General features: G+C 46.2%; 1 protein-coding gene across 1 annotated transcript in view; it reads right to left on the bottom strand.

Annotated features, from left to right (window-relative positions):
• LOC139757619 (extracellular matrix organizing protein FRAS1-like) overlaps nt 1-16,563 on the bottom strand; it is a 163,999-nt gene extending 147,436 nt beyond the window's left edge. Inside the window, 1 exon segment of the mRNA XM_071678266.1 lies at nt 16,371-16,563. The gene's annotated coding sequence lies outside the window, so the exon portion shown is untranslated.
• Nucleotides 16,564-17,443: the final 880 nt, after the last annotated feature.

The raw sequence follows: 17,443 nt of genomic DNA, 5'->3' as shown, positions 1-17,443 counted from the left end.
ACACCGTGTGGTGGCGGTCTTGTACACTGTGTAACGGTGGTCCATTACCAGGTGTGTGTGTGGTGGTCCTCCACAGTGTGTGTGGTGGTCCTGTACAGCGTGTGGTCGTGAACCTATACAGTATGTGGTCGTCTGGAGAACAAAAGGGGGGGGGGGCGGGGTGGTGTTTGCACCACACAATGTGGCCATCAACACTGACCACACAAAGTCGGTCCAGTTCGTCTGTGGTGGACTCGCTGAGGAAGCTGGCAGACGCACGATGACTAACCCCTCCCTCACCAACTCACTCGCCCGCCAATCATTCATCCCCCTTTCCTTAAGAGGATAGAAAATTGCCGCCAGCCGGGCTGATATATAACTGAGGAACTATGTTTCGGTCGAGGTGTGTGCAGGTTGTGCCCGGCGATGCGATGGGTATCGTAAAGGGAAAATGGGCGGGTGGGTGAATAAGGGTTGGAGACCCAGCGACTGAGACCGCATTTCTGCAGGCCAGGGTTCCATCTGGGTAGGACCCCTAGAAGTCTCGCACAAACCATTCAACCGTACGATCGAATTTTCTGAATTTTTTTTGTAATACCCCACGGTAACTGTGCCATATTTAAGAACATAAAATCTTAGCTAACAACAATTTGTTAATTCATGGCAATACGATCACTGAAGGTTCTCAGTCTATGTGAATTTTTTAGATTCGTTGAATAAAAAGAAAAAACACTTAGGACACATTACCGTGCTCCACTTTCATTTCTTAAGGTCATTCAGCAATAGAAGACTGGGGATATGGACTATTTATTCCTGAAACAAGACAAAAAAAATAAATTATTCCCGTCTATCAAGGTTCAACACGATACGTATTTATCCCATGACGCATTAATCTTTTCCTTGGATATTAAACTTCACATTTATGGTCCTCTTGTTGAAGCGAGCGAACGAGGGCCCGGAGGGTCTGCATCTGCTAGTACCAAAGAGAAAGATGTTCCTTACAAACCCCCCACGGTGGAGAATCTCTGTGATATCCCTTGCTGTCAATGACACAATTCTCCATCTCCAGGCTAAGTGACTGAGGTATCTACGCCATGCGTTCCCTGCATGACCCACGCTGCATGACATACGCCATGCGTTCCCTGCATGACCCACGCTGCATGACATACGCCATGCGTTCCCTGCATGACCCACGCTGCATGACATACGCCATGCGTTCCCTGCATGACCCACGCTGCATGACATACTCGCTGCTGCTGACAGCGGTGTGTGGCGTGATCAAGCACCCTGTGACTGTCTGGATGTGGAGTTACTCACGAAGTACATGGAGTGAAGTCTGTGAAGATGCTAAACAAATACTTTAGTTCATGATTCACAAAATTCTTTCGTTAAAAAGTTCTTGAAAAATTACCCACAAATTGATGCTATTGTTATTTTTTTATCCCAGTTTTTAAAACTTTTTTTTTTGAGAATTTCTCGTTTTCCCAAACGCGTAACGAGAATGCGTTTTTCTTTCCTGTTATCACGTTACGGTTCCTTTAGCACAATAACGCGACGTAATTTCGCTTCTTATTCCAAATCCGGAATGACAGGAAAACACTGTATTCTGGTTAGCCTTCACGGTTGGGAGACGCCTAGCCTAGTTCGACAGTCACCTAGGACACAGTCTGCAAGCAGGTAAGTAAGCAAGTAAGCAAGGGAGCAAGCAACACTGCTTGTCTGGGGCACACTGGCAACAAGCGCCACTGCCAGACACATCTCGTACGACAAGCGAGGCCATGCTGGCTGTCTGGGTGTCAGTGGTGCATGATAAACCCAGGTCGTGGAGGTCAAACTGATTTAAATAGGTCACACGGAGGGTTGAGAGAGGGAAGGGAGGGCACATTGGCAACGCCCGAGAGCAGCAGAGTCCAGAAAATGCCTCCCCCACCGTGGCGGGGAAAGGTGGAGGCGACGCCGCCATAGTAAACTCGATTCTCTTAGGACATACTCACTCCATAAACATTAAACACATGAGACAAAACTATAACGAGCTGTTGGTCGTCATATATATATACACATATATATATACACAATATATACATACACAATGACAATAGTGAAGTATATATACACATAGACATACACAATGACAATAGTGAATCATACGTACACAAGCACACAGTCGTAAGGTGTTATTTAAGACTACGAAGTGTGTTCTATTATAACACTACTGTTGTAAGCAGCACAATACATATACTGAGACTAAAATACGGACTGGCTTGTAATGCAATTTGAAAAACATACATATTAAAAGGTTAACTATTTCTCCGTAGTCACGCGTGGAATTATCTTCCAGTTAGGGTGAGGTTAAAAGTACCAGGTGAAGTCGTTTTATAAGATGATATAACTCAGTCAACATACAGACTTTAAGATTGCAAGGTCTTATTCATCAGTTCTGTCTGCGCGGGGCAGCAAATGCACAAATGTCCACGAGTGTGTGTGTGTGTGTGTGTGTGTGGGTGTGTGTAATTTACGCTTTTTAACTAACGGCCAAAGTTATGGTGGAAGGTTTCAAGTGCGCCTCCGCACGATGAAAGCGACCCCCTCCCTCTCCTAAGCGTCCGCCATGTTTAAACAGACGGACACAATAAAGTCCCGCCACATGAGGCGGGTCTGCTGGCCTGGGCCCCCACCCCCCCAGTCGCTCATCACCATCCGTCCAACACACACACACACACACACACACACACACGCCCGCCCGCCGGGGGTGTCGTGTTCTGCGACACAGATCCCTGTGGGTGTGTATGTGTTCTCCCTGTGTATAACCTCACGCCGGTTTTAATTATTTCTCTGCTACTCTAGCGAGACTCGTTGCCCCCCGACCTGGTGGTGCAGCCAGGCTCTTCAAGAGCAGCCAATGTACACGCACATCCGCCATGTTATCTAGCCGACGAGCCTCACAGTTTAGCATCCTAGTATACACACAGTGATCATGTGCACACCTGTCTAACACAGCTGTTATTATTTTCTTTCGTTTCTAGAAATTAAAAAACTTTACGTATGAAGCTTTTTTTTTCTTCTCTGCAATAAAACGATTTCAATGTAGAGATCACTTTATCAATTGGCTACGTCTGTTATATAGTGTAATAACATGTAATTGACACTACTAAAGAAATGTAATTATTTCTAATACACTTTTATGATCATGTACTTTGTCACTGTGTTACATGCAATCCAAGACTTCGAGATTATGTATAAATATGTACATGTGTATATATGTATATGTCTGGATATGTATGTGTATGTATACGTTGAAATGTATGGGTATGCATATATGCGTGTGTGGGCGTTTATGTACATACATGTGTATGTGGGTGGGTTGGGCCATTCTTCCGTCTGTTTCCTTGCGCTACCTCGCTAGCGCGGGAGACAGCGACAAAGTATAATAAATAAATAAATATATATATACTTCCCACGTATTCCCTGCGTGTCGTAGAAGGCGACTAAAAGGGGAGGGAGCTGAGGGGGGCTGGAAATCCTCCCCTCTCGTTTTTTTTTTTTAATTTTCCAAAAGAAGGAACAGAGAAGGGGGCCAGGTGAGGATATTCCCTCAAAGGCCCAGTCCTCTGTTCTTAACGCTCCCTCGCTAACGCGGGAAATGGCGAATAGTATGAAAGAAAAAGAAATTATATATATATATATATATATATATATATATATATATATATATATATATATATATATATATATATATATTTAAACTACCTCCCCCCCACACGCTCCCTGCTCTTGGCTGGTGGTCTCCCCCCCTCCCCCACCTCTCTCTCTCTCTCTCTCTCTCTCTCTCTCTCTCTCTCTCTCTCTGTCTCTCTCTCTCTCTCTAAACAAAGCCTGGTTCATCCTGCGTCCCACCAGCCATGGATGACATCACCCGCTAAACAATGCACTTCCACCACCAGGGGAGAAAGAGAGAGAGAGAGAGAGAGAGAGAGAGAGAGAGAGAGAGAGAGAGAGAGAGAGAGAGAGAGAAGAGAGATAAGGACACATTTCCTGCATCAAAGAAAACGGTAACGAGTCAACCCCCCCTCCCCCTAACCCCAGCAACCAGACCGACACCATTTTTCTATATCACAGAAAACGGCACCCAGTTCTCCAGCGACCCGGAACACATTTGCTATATTACAAAAAAGAAAAAAAAAAAACGCACAGCGTTCTCTACAGAACGGGATACACCTTTGCCTTGGCTAGGTTAGGTTAGAGTGGAGAGAGATGAGTGAGAATTGGTGTTTTATTCAAACCTAACCTAAACAAAATCTCTCCTAAACCCAACTACGCCAAGGAAAACGGTGAGTGGCGGAGGGGAACGATTCTTTGGGCGATCTGCGTCATGCGCACCTTGTCAAACTGCTGCGCGAGGGAGACGTTACATGACGCAGGCCTGCGTAGCGAGAGGCGTAAGATGAATGGGAGAATAACGGATCATTCTACGCATACAGTGAGTACACTCCTCGAGGTCTTCTCATCCACCAGTCTAAACCACCTTCCATTCTCTTTCCATGATTTGGTCTCATCTTCCTATACCCTTATATCCCCTCAAGATGACCAGTTCCTTAAAGAGAGAGAGAGAGAGAGAGAGAGAGAGAGAGAGAGAGAGAGAGAGAGGAGAGTATTGCCACGAGGTGATGGCTGGTTCGACCCACACTGGCGGGGTAAGATCCCATCACTGGGCGGGACAAAGAATGATTCCGAGATCAATGTTGGATTCCAACAGGTCCTCGAGTTTCAGGCGACCTGTTACAGGTCCTCGAGCTTCAGACGACCTGGTACAGGTCCTGGAGCTTCAGGCGACCTGGTACAGGTCCTCGACCACCCAGGTACCCACCTTGGTGACCCCTGAGTGGGACCCCTTGGTCTGGTACACAGGTCATTCAATCTCCATTTCGACATGTGTGTGAGTGTGAGGGGCCCCAACCAAGCCACTGGAACCACCATTGGGCGCCATGAAACACACCTTCACCTGAAGCGACCTTCCTTTTTTTTTCTGATCATTCTTTTTTTTGGGGGGAGGTCGGGTGTGGGTGTCGGTAGGGGGTGGTTAGTGGTGACCTGGCCTGACCCTGACAGTCACACGTCACCCACAGGGACATGACCACACGGGAATTATAGGCCCGGGGAGAACAAGAAGGACACCCACCCCACACATAACCCGCGGCGAGCCCGAACCACAAGGTACACGAGACACACATCTACGACCTCCCGCATCACTAGATGCCCTATTATCGCGCCCTTTTATCGTCCAGCGGGCGGTGGAGGGCGTGTTCGAGTGACTGCTTTACGGCCTCCCTCCGTCCCGTGTCCGAGGGGAAAGTTAAGACCGGTAAACCAACCACAGGTCGCTCCTACCACAGCCATGGCCGTCCTTCCCACTCCATCGCGTTCCAGGTGACTCTGTTTTATTCCCACAGTCCAGCGGCTGATGGCTGTACCGCAGCCGACGGTCAAACATTTAATTTTACGGAGTTTCGTCAACGCTCGAGAGACACTGACTGCCCTCAGGCGCTACATCAACGCCCGGGTTCAGCGAGCAACGCCACATCTCGGCGCTTCCAACCTCCCTCACCCCCGGTCTGGCCTGTCCATCAGTACGGTCGTGTCCTTAATTATCTATTGTCAGGCGTGGGGGGCGCGGGCCAGCGGCAGAACCGAGAGACCACAGTGGGTCTGTCGCTACGCCCGCGGACCACGACGGACCCAAAAGGTCACAGCATTTGCGGCTAAAGAATAAAAAAAAAAAGAAGGGGGACCATCCAAAACCGCGGGAACAATTCCCTCCACGGCCGCAAAAGAGAGCATCACCATCCTCTGCGGCCGTCCATCTTGCCGGTTCCAGTACCCTATTAAATAGCATCTGATCCCCTAACCCCAAGAGCTCTCGCCTTACCTGATGACCAGCGATACTGTCACTTATATCCCCGGCGGAGGCCTCCCAGCACACAAAACCCGACGCGATCGTGTGACAAAAATGACAATAATAATTACGATACAAGACGGGAATAACGTAATCAGTGGCTTCATTTGCCTCACAGATTAACTTACTATATATCCTTTAATAAAAAAATATGTGACCTGTGGAATACAGGGAGATTATATCATGACGTAATCCACTATTCATTTTTCGTATGTAACTAAAATACAACCCAAGTCATTCCCCAGTAAAACTCAAAAGTCAATCATAGTACAGCTGCTGCGACAGGTGAGAGAGAGAGAGAGAGAGAGAGAGAGAGAGAGAGAGAGAGAGAGAGAGAGAGAGAGAGAGAGAGAGAAGCGCGTCAATCTCAACGCAGAGGCCATTCCACACTCAAACAAAGCTATAACCCATCTCCCATTACCCGAACCAAAACACCTAACAGCCGAACCCTTAGGGTAAGTAACAGTGTCCACACGATCGTTATCCCCCCTCCTTCCCTTCCTCCTATTCGAGCTACAGCAACCTTGACCTTTGCCCCTATTGGTCCTAAAACCTCCCCACTTCTCCCAAGGGGGGAGTTTGGTGGAGGGATCCGCCGCTTTTTAAATACACTTAAAAGTCATCGCGCGTAAAACGAATGGCGCACGAGAATGAACGGGCGGGCGGACAGACAGACAGAGAGAAAAACATCCAATCGCATGGGCGGAGAGACGGACATAAGGTACAATCAGACAGACGGACGGGGCTGTAACATTATGCGCTCAGCCACACGACGAACGCATAAAAATACCACCCCACCCGCCCCCTAAACCCAGTTCCTCCTCCTCCACCAACACCCTTACGCGTTCGCCCGGGCCATCACACTGACATCTACACCCGTGGATCACGCGCCACTTTATGAGACGCCTCACACCCCCGCCTGCGGTCGTACATCTCGGCGATACCCGAACCCCACACCTCCCGCTCCCCCGTCGTACACGACCGCCGTACGTCATGGGGCGCGGACGGTAAACACGGACCGGGAGAGGAACAGGGTGGATGTCGACGATAGAGAAGTCAAAAAAGATGAAAAAATTGGAGAAACTGAACAGAAAACGATGCTTAACATGGACACAGAAAACGAGGAGGAAAGAAACTAGTTCCACAGCGAGTCGTTACATAAACTACAACCAGGTTCTATACACAACTGTGTACCTTGCGGTGTACCCCTGGCCTGAGCCACCCCTGCACCACGACGGTACGATCCTTCGTACCGGTACGGTACCATGAGACTCTCAACCTTCAACGACCTAGTCAGATGTTACGCACTCGCCACCAATGAGGAGGGTCGTACCGCCGTGTCTAACGACCGTACCGTTCGTATACAACTTGGGACGGACCACAGAGGCCGAGAGAACGTTTGAGAACATGGCAAAGCACAAGTGAACACCGTAACGCACAAGAGAACATTATGAAGGAAAAAAATGAATATGAACCCATTACAGAAAGAACCATCCAACGTACATTACAGAACCATCAATTCTTCTAAGTTCTCAATTATCTATCTATATTTTCGTCTGTCTACTCATGGTACAGAAAAAAGCAGCCATCAGCGTGGTGGGGTAGGCTGCAAGGACGCCCCAGTACCCAGCTTCCGTTGGGGGGCCTCCCACAGCGCCCAGGAAGCCAGCCACGCCCACTGGGCGTGGTCCAAAGACCAATAACTGTGTTGGTGGGTAATTCTTTGTAGGAAGAAGACAGGCTGTTCGAATACTACACATTCAGAATGGATGTTACACCTTGGGCATGACGGAGGAGGGTGGGTGGGTCTTGCTGTGTGTGTGTGTGCTGAATCGCTGTTTGGAGTGTTGGAGAGATGGGTAGGGCCTACAAAAAAGAAAGACGACGACGACGTAAAAGCAAAACACGTACATTCCTGGGGAGTGTCGTTTCAGATGGGTTCAGATCTAGTGGGGGTGGAGCGCGGGTTGAGGACCGGGTTGAGGAGGTGGTTATTAAACGCTTGTCGAGAGTCATTACCGTGTGTGTGAACATGTTTTGTTACTAACGTCACCAGTCTGTCTGTCATCTGGGGGGGGGGGGGAGATAACAACACCCGAGGGATCACACGGCAGAGCACTGCACAACAAACAAACAACAACAACAACACTGCGAGCACGAGGAGGCACAACCTCACAACACAAGATCACCCAAATCACCATCATGTGTTGTACTGACGGGTCTCCCACAGCATCCTATGTTGGAGTGAGGGGTCACCCACACCATCCTATGTTGGAGTGAAGGGTCACCCACACCATCCTATGTTGGAGTGAGGGGTCACCCACACCATCCTGTGTTGGGAGTGAGGGGTCGCCCACAGCATCGTATGTTGGAGTGAAGGGTCACCCACACCATCCTGTGTTGGAGTAAGGGGTCGCCCACACCATCATATGTTGGAGTGAGGGGGGGTTACCCACACAGACAGCCCCCCCCCCTCTCAGCCAGCCTCAAGTCTAGTAGCACAATGTCATTTTTAAAATCATCACGTCCATCTCACTCAACACCCCTCATGCTACCAGTTTTACAGTTCACACTTTGTTTTTTTCTCTCTTTTTTTTTTTTATTTTGGTGTGTGCACTGCAACGCTGGCCACACAACACGGCCACCACACCCGTTATCTGCAACACCACCAGTGACCACCCAATAACACTGTTGTCAGTAACGCCGACACCAATACCACCACCACCAACATTATCTCTGCCAACAGTAGTAACGACGCGTTACAATCATCCGCCAACAGTAGTAACACCACTGCGTTACAATCATCTGCCAACAGTAGTAACGCTGCGTTACAATCATCTGCCAACAGTAGTAACACCACTGCGTTACAATCATCTGCCAACAGTAGTAACACCACTGCGTTACAATCATCTGCCAACAGTAGTAACACCACTGCGTTACAATCATCTGCCAACAGTAGTAACACCACGTTACAATCATCTGCCAATAGTAGTAACACCGCGTTACAATCATCCGCCAACAGTAGTAACGCCGCGTTACAATCATCTGCCAACAGTAACACCACTGCGTTACAATCATCTGCCAACAGTAGTAACGCTGCGTTACAATCATCTGCCAACAGTAGTAACGCCGCGTTACAATCATACGCCAACAGTAACACCACTGCGTTACAATCATCTGCCAACAGTAGTAACGCCGCGTTACAATCATATGCCAACAGTAACACCACTGCGTTACAATCATCTGCCAACAGTAGTAACGCTGCGTTACAATCATCTGCCAACAGTAGTAACACCGCGTTACAATAATCTGCCAACAGTAGTAACACCGCGTTACAATAATTTGCCAACAGTAGTAACACCGCGTTACAATCGTTAAAGACGACACGGCTCTTACACACAAAAGTGCAATTCGCGCATATACCGACCTGAGCTTTGACCTGACCCACCCCCTCACCTTTCAGGGAAATAGCCAGCCACACGATCATACCCCAAGCAAGGGTCGTACCTTCGTGTTCATCAAGATGTTAAACGACCACTTCCCAATACACCTTGAACGCATGTACACCACAGAGAACGTAACAACAAAATAGTTCAGGTTAGCCATTACAGAGAACGGATGGCTGTTCGCACGATCGTACACATACACAATTCGATTCATTCACAATGTAACCCACGAGAGTCACTTCTACACCAACGCCATATACAGCAAGACAGGAGCTTCCTAAATATTAAAAGCCCGTCTAGTTACCTCCTCCCCCCCAAATATATCTTCGGTACTCCAAATACTGCTGGTTTAATTAGCTTCCGCAAATAGCGCTGGTTTAATTAGCAGTTCGCCCTATTTCATTTTTATCCCCCTTATAGAGCTCCACCAGCCATCACACATCATTTTTCGTTCCCACATACTGTCATTCTCTCTCTCCAAATACAGTTGGTTCAATGAGCTCCCTTAAAATTATAATGTTTAAGGTTCTCAAATAACCCTGGCTCTTATATAACTCCCTATTTATCCCAGGTCTACTGAGCTCCCTAAATACCCCTGCTTCATCTACCTTTCAAATATCCAAATATCGCTGGACTCCCTAAATATTCATATCCATTCCCTCAAAATATCGGAACTTCATTCAACTCCTGCACTGAAGCGAAACCATCGAAGTTCCCAAATTTCACATGTCCATTTAGCTGCCTTATATACCTGTCTTACTCGCCACACGAACACGCAAATACAGCTACTTCGATGAACTTCAAAGTATCGTTCATCTCCAAATATCGCTAGCTACTGTGTGCTTTCACAAATATCCTGCTCTCTCTGAATGCGATGGTGGTGTCAAGACTAAAACGAATATCCTATATTAATACCTCGTTCGACCTCATCTTTTTTTCCTTGATGCCCCAAATCAACGTTGATCTTCCTCTTTCCCGATAAAATCGAAGTTATTCTCAAAAGAAACTTCCAAAAAAATATATATGTTCCACAGAGAGAGAGAGAGAGAGAGAGAGAGAGAGAGAGAGAGAGAGAGAGAGAGAGAGAGAGAGAGAGAGAGAGAGATAATACAACCACATAAATTCTATACTAGATTATACGCGCACCTACGCTGTCCAAATGCGTTTTCCTCAGGTTACGCTACCAAGCTACGCTGGGCGCCTGACTGCCACACCCTAGGTTAGGCCATGGAAAGGTTTTTCTATAAGGCCAGGGACGCGCCGTACGCTGCGCGGGTTTGGTACCTTAGGTTTTAAAAGGGGGGAGAAGTTCCCCAGGTTTGTGTAGACGCTTGCCGCTGATTTAGTATAGGCTACTTCAAGATTAAGATGGCTTTGCTAGGCTACTCCCCAACATGATGTTCCTTTCCGTTTACTCCCCAACATGATGTTCCTTTCCGTTTACTCCCCAACATGATGTTCCTTTCCGTTTACTCCCCAACATGATGTTCCTTTCCGTTTACTCCCCAACATGATGTTCCTTTCCGTTTACTCCCCAACATGATGTTCCTTTCTGTTTACTCCCCACCAACATGATGTTCCTTTCCGTTTACTCCCCAACATGATGTTCCTTTCCGTTTACTCCCCAACATGATGTTCCTTTCTGTTTACTCCCCATCAACATGATGTTCCTTTCCGTTTACTCCCCACCAACATGATGTTCCTTTCTTTTCGCTGGGCTACTCCCCAACATGAATAATAATAATAATAATAATATTAATAATAATAATAATAATAATAATAATAATAATAACAACAATAATAATAACAATAATAATAATAATAATAATAATAAATGATAATTAATAATAATATCATTAATACTACTACTACTACTAATAATAATAATAATAATAATAACAATAATAATAATAATAACAACAATAATAATAATAATAATAAATGATAATTAATAATATTATTATTACTACTACTGCTACTACTACTACTACTACTACTACTACTACTAATAATAATAATAATAATAATAATAATAATAATAATGCTACGTACGTGAGTTACATGACCTAACAAAATACAGTCCCCCCAGCTCTTCGTGTTTGTGGCCCAGTACAGTAACACGAGCCCCGGCATGCGGCTCCACATTACAGTATATTACAGACCAGACGCATCAAGTTCCAACCACAGGCCCTCATGCACACAGCGGGAAACATGGCTACTGCACCTCTGTAAACACCTTCCTGGTCAACCCATAAATAGCCAATTCTGCCCCAAAATTTTCCTACTACAAAGCAAAATTCTCCTAGTACAATGCAAAATTCTCCTAGTAAAAATGCAAAATTCTCAGTACAATGCAGAATTCTCCCAGTACAATGTAAAATTCTCCTTGTACAATGTAAAATTCTCCTAGTAAAAATGCAAAATTCTCCTCGTATAATGCAAAATTCTAGTACAATGCAAAATTCTCCTAGTACAATGCAAAGTCCTCCCAGTACAATGCAAAATTTTCCTAGTTCAATGCAATATTCTCCCAGTACAATGCAAATTTCTCCTAGTTTACTGGAAAAAAAAAATGAGAGCCACAAGTTTAACACAACAAAATGCGAGCAAAAAAATAACACCAGTTTGTGTTTGCAATCGTCAGAGTTCTCGCAAATTACATATTCAATTCCTTTTCATTTTTAAACGAATATCAGTTATCACCCAAATTTGCATAAACAAAAAAAAATGCTGGTATTATCAAAACGGTACAGGTTAGGCTTGGTACAGGTTATTATACCGTACCAAGCAAGAATGTGTGTGCATAATCCTCATATCAGTCAATGAACTCTTCGGACCGCCACTCCTTATCTAACTAACTCCAGCATAAAACAATTACCAAATAATACACAGCTGAGATAACAAGGGGCTTCAGCAGCGGCAGCAACCTAGCCATCATCAATGGCGGTCAACATTTGTGGTGGTGGCTGGTCTGGTGCGTCCATTACCCTGGCTGGCTGGGGTGGGTGGGTGAGTGAGTCTGCCCAGCTCCTCCCGCCACACAAGCCTACACCCCACCCTCACACCCACGCCCACACTGGACACGTCGAGGGGAAACAACGTAGTAAGTTGTCTACAATCCGAGGCAGACGTTGTTAGGCCAGGCTGTAAACAACCAGAGGTAGAGAATGAGCCAGTCTACATTCCACGTACAGATAAGCCAGGCTGTCCAGGGGTAAACAAAAGAGCATGTGTCTACATGGAACTACAGACAACAGGCCAGGCTATCTTCACACAAGTACAAACACCATTCGAGGCTTATGAACGGAAAAGGTACGACTACCACGCATTTTCCATCAGGCAAAATCCAAAACCCTTCACTCAAAAAGTCGTTTCTTGTTACAATGTGCATTGCTAGTCAAACAGCGTCTCCCTTCGACACGCGGAACTTCCCCAGGAAGGAAGTCCTGCCAGCAAATAAAAGAAATATATCTTTTCACCCGTGTTGACCAGGCCAGTGATGAATGGCAGTCTTGATTCTAAAGAGGAGGGAGTCGTGACGAACACAAAAATAATAATGGCGCGTTTGGTGGGCGGCGAAAACCTAACCCTACTGAGGTAAAGATGTTGAAGAAGGATCCCCCTGGTCCGGCGTCGTCGCGACCCGCTAACATGATGCTGACAGCTGAGGAATGGTGGCAGAGACCTGTCAGGTTACTTGGAATGAATATTGATGATGATTCTGCCGAGCTGTGTACAATGACCGCATGACAAACGGTTTCTTCAAACCCCAGACTGTATTCGTTAACTCTATATTGTACTTCGCTACAGATAAATTCTGAGTTATGTGTTCAAGAAGTACTAGTTAATTTGTGTGGATGAATATTACAATAAGAACTGATGGAGGGGACATGTACCATGAAATAATAACATCCTCTCTCTCTCTCTCTCTCTCTCTCTCTCTCTCTCTCTCTATATATATATATATATATATATATATATATATATATATATATATATATATATATATATATATTCCTATGAGTCCACGGGGAAAATGAAACACGAAAAGTTCCCAAGTGCACTTTCGTGTAATAATCACATCATCAGGGGAGACACAAGAGAGGAATATAACAGTCAGTTGATATACATCGAAGAGACGAAGCTAGGACGCCATTTGGTAAACATGTGATTGTCCAAATGGCGTCCTGGCTTCGTCTCTTCGACGTATATCAACTGACTGTTATATTTCTCTCTTGTGTCTCCCCTGATGATGTGATTATTACACGAAAGTGCACTTGGGAACTTTTCGTGTTTCATTTTCCCCGTGGACTCATAGGAATGTGTGTGTGTGTGTGTGTGTGTGTGTGTGTGTGTGTGTGTGTGTGTGTGCGTGTACCCTAATGTCGCATGTACTGCAAACATTTACCTCAACAGAATGAAAGCAAAACTGGAGAGAGACACACAGTTAAACACACTCAAGCCCCTCTGCACGCCACACTCATTAATTCCAACGTAGTCATACGTCTACAAAACTGGCACACACACACACACACACACAAACCTTAACACTTTCACGTGAACTCACAACACCCACACACACAACCTTGCACACACACACACACACACATGTATGTGGTATGGACAAGGCTGAGATGCGTGCATAAAACTCGCTCCCCGTAACACACAAAGCAGTAATCACGAAAGCGTCCCTCAAACATCCAAGACACGTATGACTATAAAGTTCGTTCGCCCAGGGCTGATCTTCCTCCTCAACCCTTCCCATGAAAACACACACACACACACACACACACACACACACACAAAAGACAAAAAAAACTAGGCCTGTGGAAGTGACTTACCACCCCAGCACGTCTGGTAAGCAGCAAAACCTAATATACACAGCACTTCTAGCTCTGGTTCGTTTAACCATTCCTTTTCTTCTTTTTTCCCAGGAACTAAACCCTGCTATCCTGTTCGTTCTCAGAATGTAGGTACTGCACGAGAGTTAATACACACACACACACACACACACACACACACACACCATGTCTGTGTTCGTGGCTTACTACACAAAAAAAAAAAAAATGTGTGGCTTGGGTGAAGGAAGGGACGACCCAGCAGATACCGTCTGGCAGGGAACTCTTGGACCACCTTCGCTTTCATCTTATACTTTCCTTCCATCTGGCGCTTCCCCCCTCCGCTAAGATGGCCAACGTTCACGAACATTCGCCCTAATCCTAAGACTGTAAGAGTCCTTTGAGAAGGAAAACTCTGCAGGTCAACGTAAAACAGAAGAAGAAAAAATAATCGCGTACATCATCGAATCTTCAGGCAATTTCACAGATCACGCGGCGACTTAGAGTAAAAGAGTGAACGAAGTGCAGTGAAATCCTCGGGCATGTGGCTACCCAGAAGAAGTAACTAGGCTGGTGGTCATCTCTTGGCCAGTGGCTCCCTCCAAACAGCCCTCCACGTCGCTTATTTTCCTAATGAGACAGCAAGTCTTGTATGCTAAACACGTTACGAATGCGAACGACTTCACACCAGGCTTTAATGTAGGAGGGGCTCTGGGAGGAACCAAGCCTTTCGCTAACTTAACACAGGCTGGCGCCTGGCGAGCGACATGGCGCACCTGCAGTGAAGTGGGAGAAAGTTAAACCTCACTTCGTCGCCGTAATCCACCCTCTGCCGCCCACATTAAGACAGACGCCACCACCGGCAGAGGAGGCACAGCGGCGGCAGGGCGAGGGTGAGGGTGGGGGGGTGGTACGCTGAGCGTAAGGGCACTCATCATCAAAAGGTTAGCCAAGTCGCAATTCCTTTTTGGAGGACACTTGGTGGCATTTCGGGCCGTTTTGGACAATCACATGTTTACCAAATGGCGTCCTAGCTTCGTCTCTTCGATGTATATCAACTGACTGTTATATTTCTCTCTTGTCTCCCCTGATGATGTGATTATGACACGAGAGTGCACTCGGGAACTTTTCGTGTTTCATTTTCCCCCTTGGACTCATAGGAACACACAAGAAAATATAATATTGGTCATGTCATTTGTCAAGCTACCTGGAGGAGACTGGATGACATGTTTCGTCTCCAGTGTACACAATGTTGGTCAGGTCAACGTGGTGTCAAGTCACCTTGATGACAGTAGAGGATACATTTCGCCCTCGCGTAACACTAAAATTCGTCAGGTCAAATGTACACACGCTGGTCAGGTCAAGTGTTAAACTACCTGGAGGAGACTAGGTAACCATCTGGTTCCCGTGTACACACGCTGGTCAGGTCAAGTGTTAAACTACCTGGAGGAGACTAGGTAACCATCTGGTTCCCGTGTACACACGCTGGTAAGGTCAAGTGTTAAACTACCTGGAGGAGACTAGGTAACCATATGGTTCCCGTGTACACACGCTGGTCAGGTCAAGTGTTAAACCACCTAGGATAGACTGCGTGACTCGTCCACGTGTCCCGTGTATACAGGTTTGTCGTCAAGTAACAAGCCAACTAGATGTGGATTAAGGACTCGTTTCGCCGCCCCCCCCCCCCCCCCGTGTGCTTTGGGGTGGCCAGGTCAAGTGTCAAAACACCTGGAGGGGGAGGGGGGGAGGTAACAACAATCTGGTCCCCGTGTCTACAGGCTGGTCAGGTCAAGTGTCAAGCCCGTCTGGAGGAGACTAGGTAACAACAATCTGGTCCCCGTGTACACAGGCTGGTCAGGTCAAGTGTTCAAGCCCATCCCCGTGTCCACAGGCTGGTCAGGTCAAGTGTCAAGCCCGTCTGGTAGCATGACATGTTAACGTGTTGTGTCGTCTCACCTTACCACGTCAAGTGCCGCTTTTCATTCATCTCAGATTTGCCAGCGATCACAAGCCTCGTTGACTGGATGTGTGTGTGTGTTCCCTCCGAGCGCAAACTCGTCCCTTTATTCATCCTACACCACAGTACATTTTAAAAGGATTACAAATATTCAATTTTCTTGCACTTCATCACATCAGACTAAGATAAATCTACCTTACCTTAAAAAGAAGTTGGTGGCGTTTCTCCTGGACCTGGATCATAAAATATTCTTCAGCCTTTGACGAATCACTGGCTATCTAAAACAACAAAAAAGTCGAACGATAAATCCTTTTATTGTCAATGTCACACCAGAGACACACGAGATACAAGAGTCACCCCGGGACACGAGGGCACCACCTTACATCTGCACACGTCCACGGTTGATGCCCTACTGACGCTCTTGTTGCTACGAGTGCTGATGTCTTGCCGCGAATCGTACGCCCGCCACCCCCTACCAACGCTCAAATCCCCTGCTGCCATCCTGACGCGCCACGATATCGTACCACTTTTTATCTCGCCTTAATACAGTTGAAATGTACAGACGATTCTCCTCATACACAATGATAAGAATCATCCAGAAGTCTGATGCCATGATACTACGGAGGGTATATCATGAGCCATGTCGTACTATGACCCTGACAGCGGAACTCGAGGCGAATCCGGCCGTAATTATTTGGGAAAAGGGGGCAACTTCGGAGAACTTTGACCCTCGACCTCGGAGCATTCGAGTGTCGGTGGTTCTTCTATGACCTGATGGACACGCACTTGAATATTATATTATATCATATTATTGGGAGCCCTGAAGTACCGGGAACATTGTGACATAAATAAGGAAAATCTGGTATGATATTTCCTCACCACAGCCATTTTCAATTTTTTTTGATTTTCCAAAAGAAGGAACAGCGAAGGGGGCCAGGTGAGGACATTCCCTCAAAGGCCCAGTCCTCTGTTCTTAACGCTACCTCGCTAACGCGGGAAATGGCGAATAGTATGAAATATATATATATATATATATATATATATATATATATATATATATATATATATATATATATATATATATATATATATATATATGCCCCGATTTACATACACCTTGTATACCTATTCCGTTGTATTACGTTATCTCTTAAAGGATCGTAGGTATTTGATGTATTCTAACCCTCGTATGTATTATCATCAATTCCAATACATCATGTATACTGTATGCCTTGCATATGATGTATTTTGGCCATCGTTTGTACTTAATACC

This window comes from Panulirus ornatus, chromosome 27 (assembly GCF_036320965.1).
Source record: "Panulirus ornatus isolate Po-2019 chromosome 27, ASM3632096v1, whole genome shotgun sequence".
Taxonomy (NCBI): domain Eukaryota; kingdom Metazoa; phylum Arthropoda; class Malacostraca; order Decapoda; family Palinuridae; genus Panulirus; species Panulirus ornatus.
This window is presented reverse-complemented; position numbering and strand designations above follow the sequence as displayed.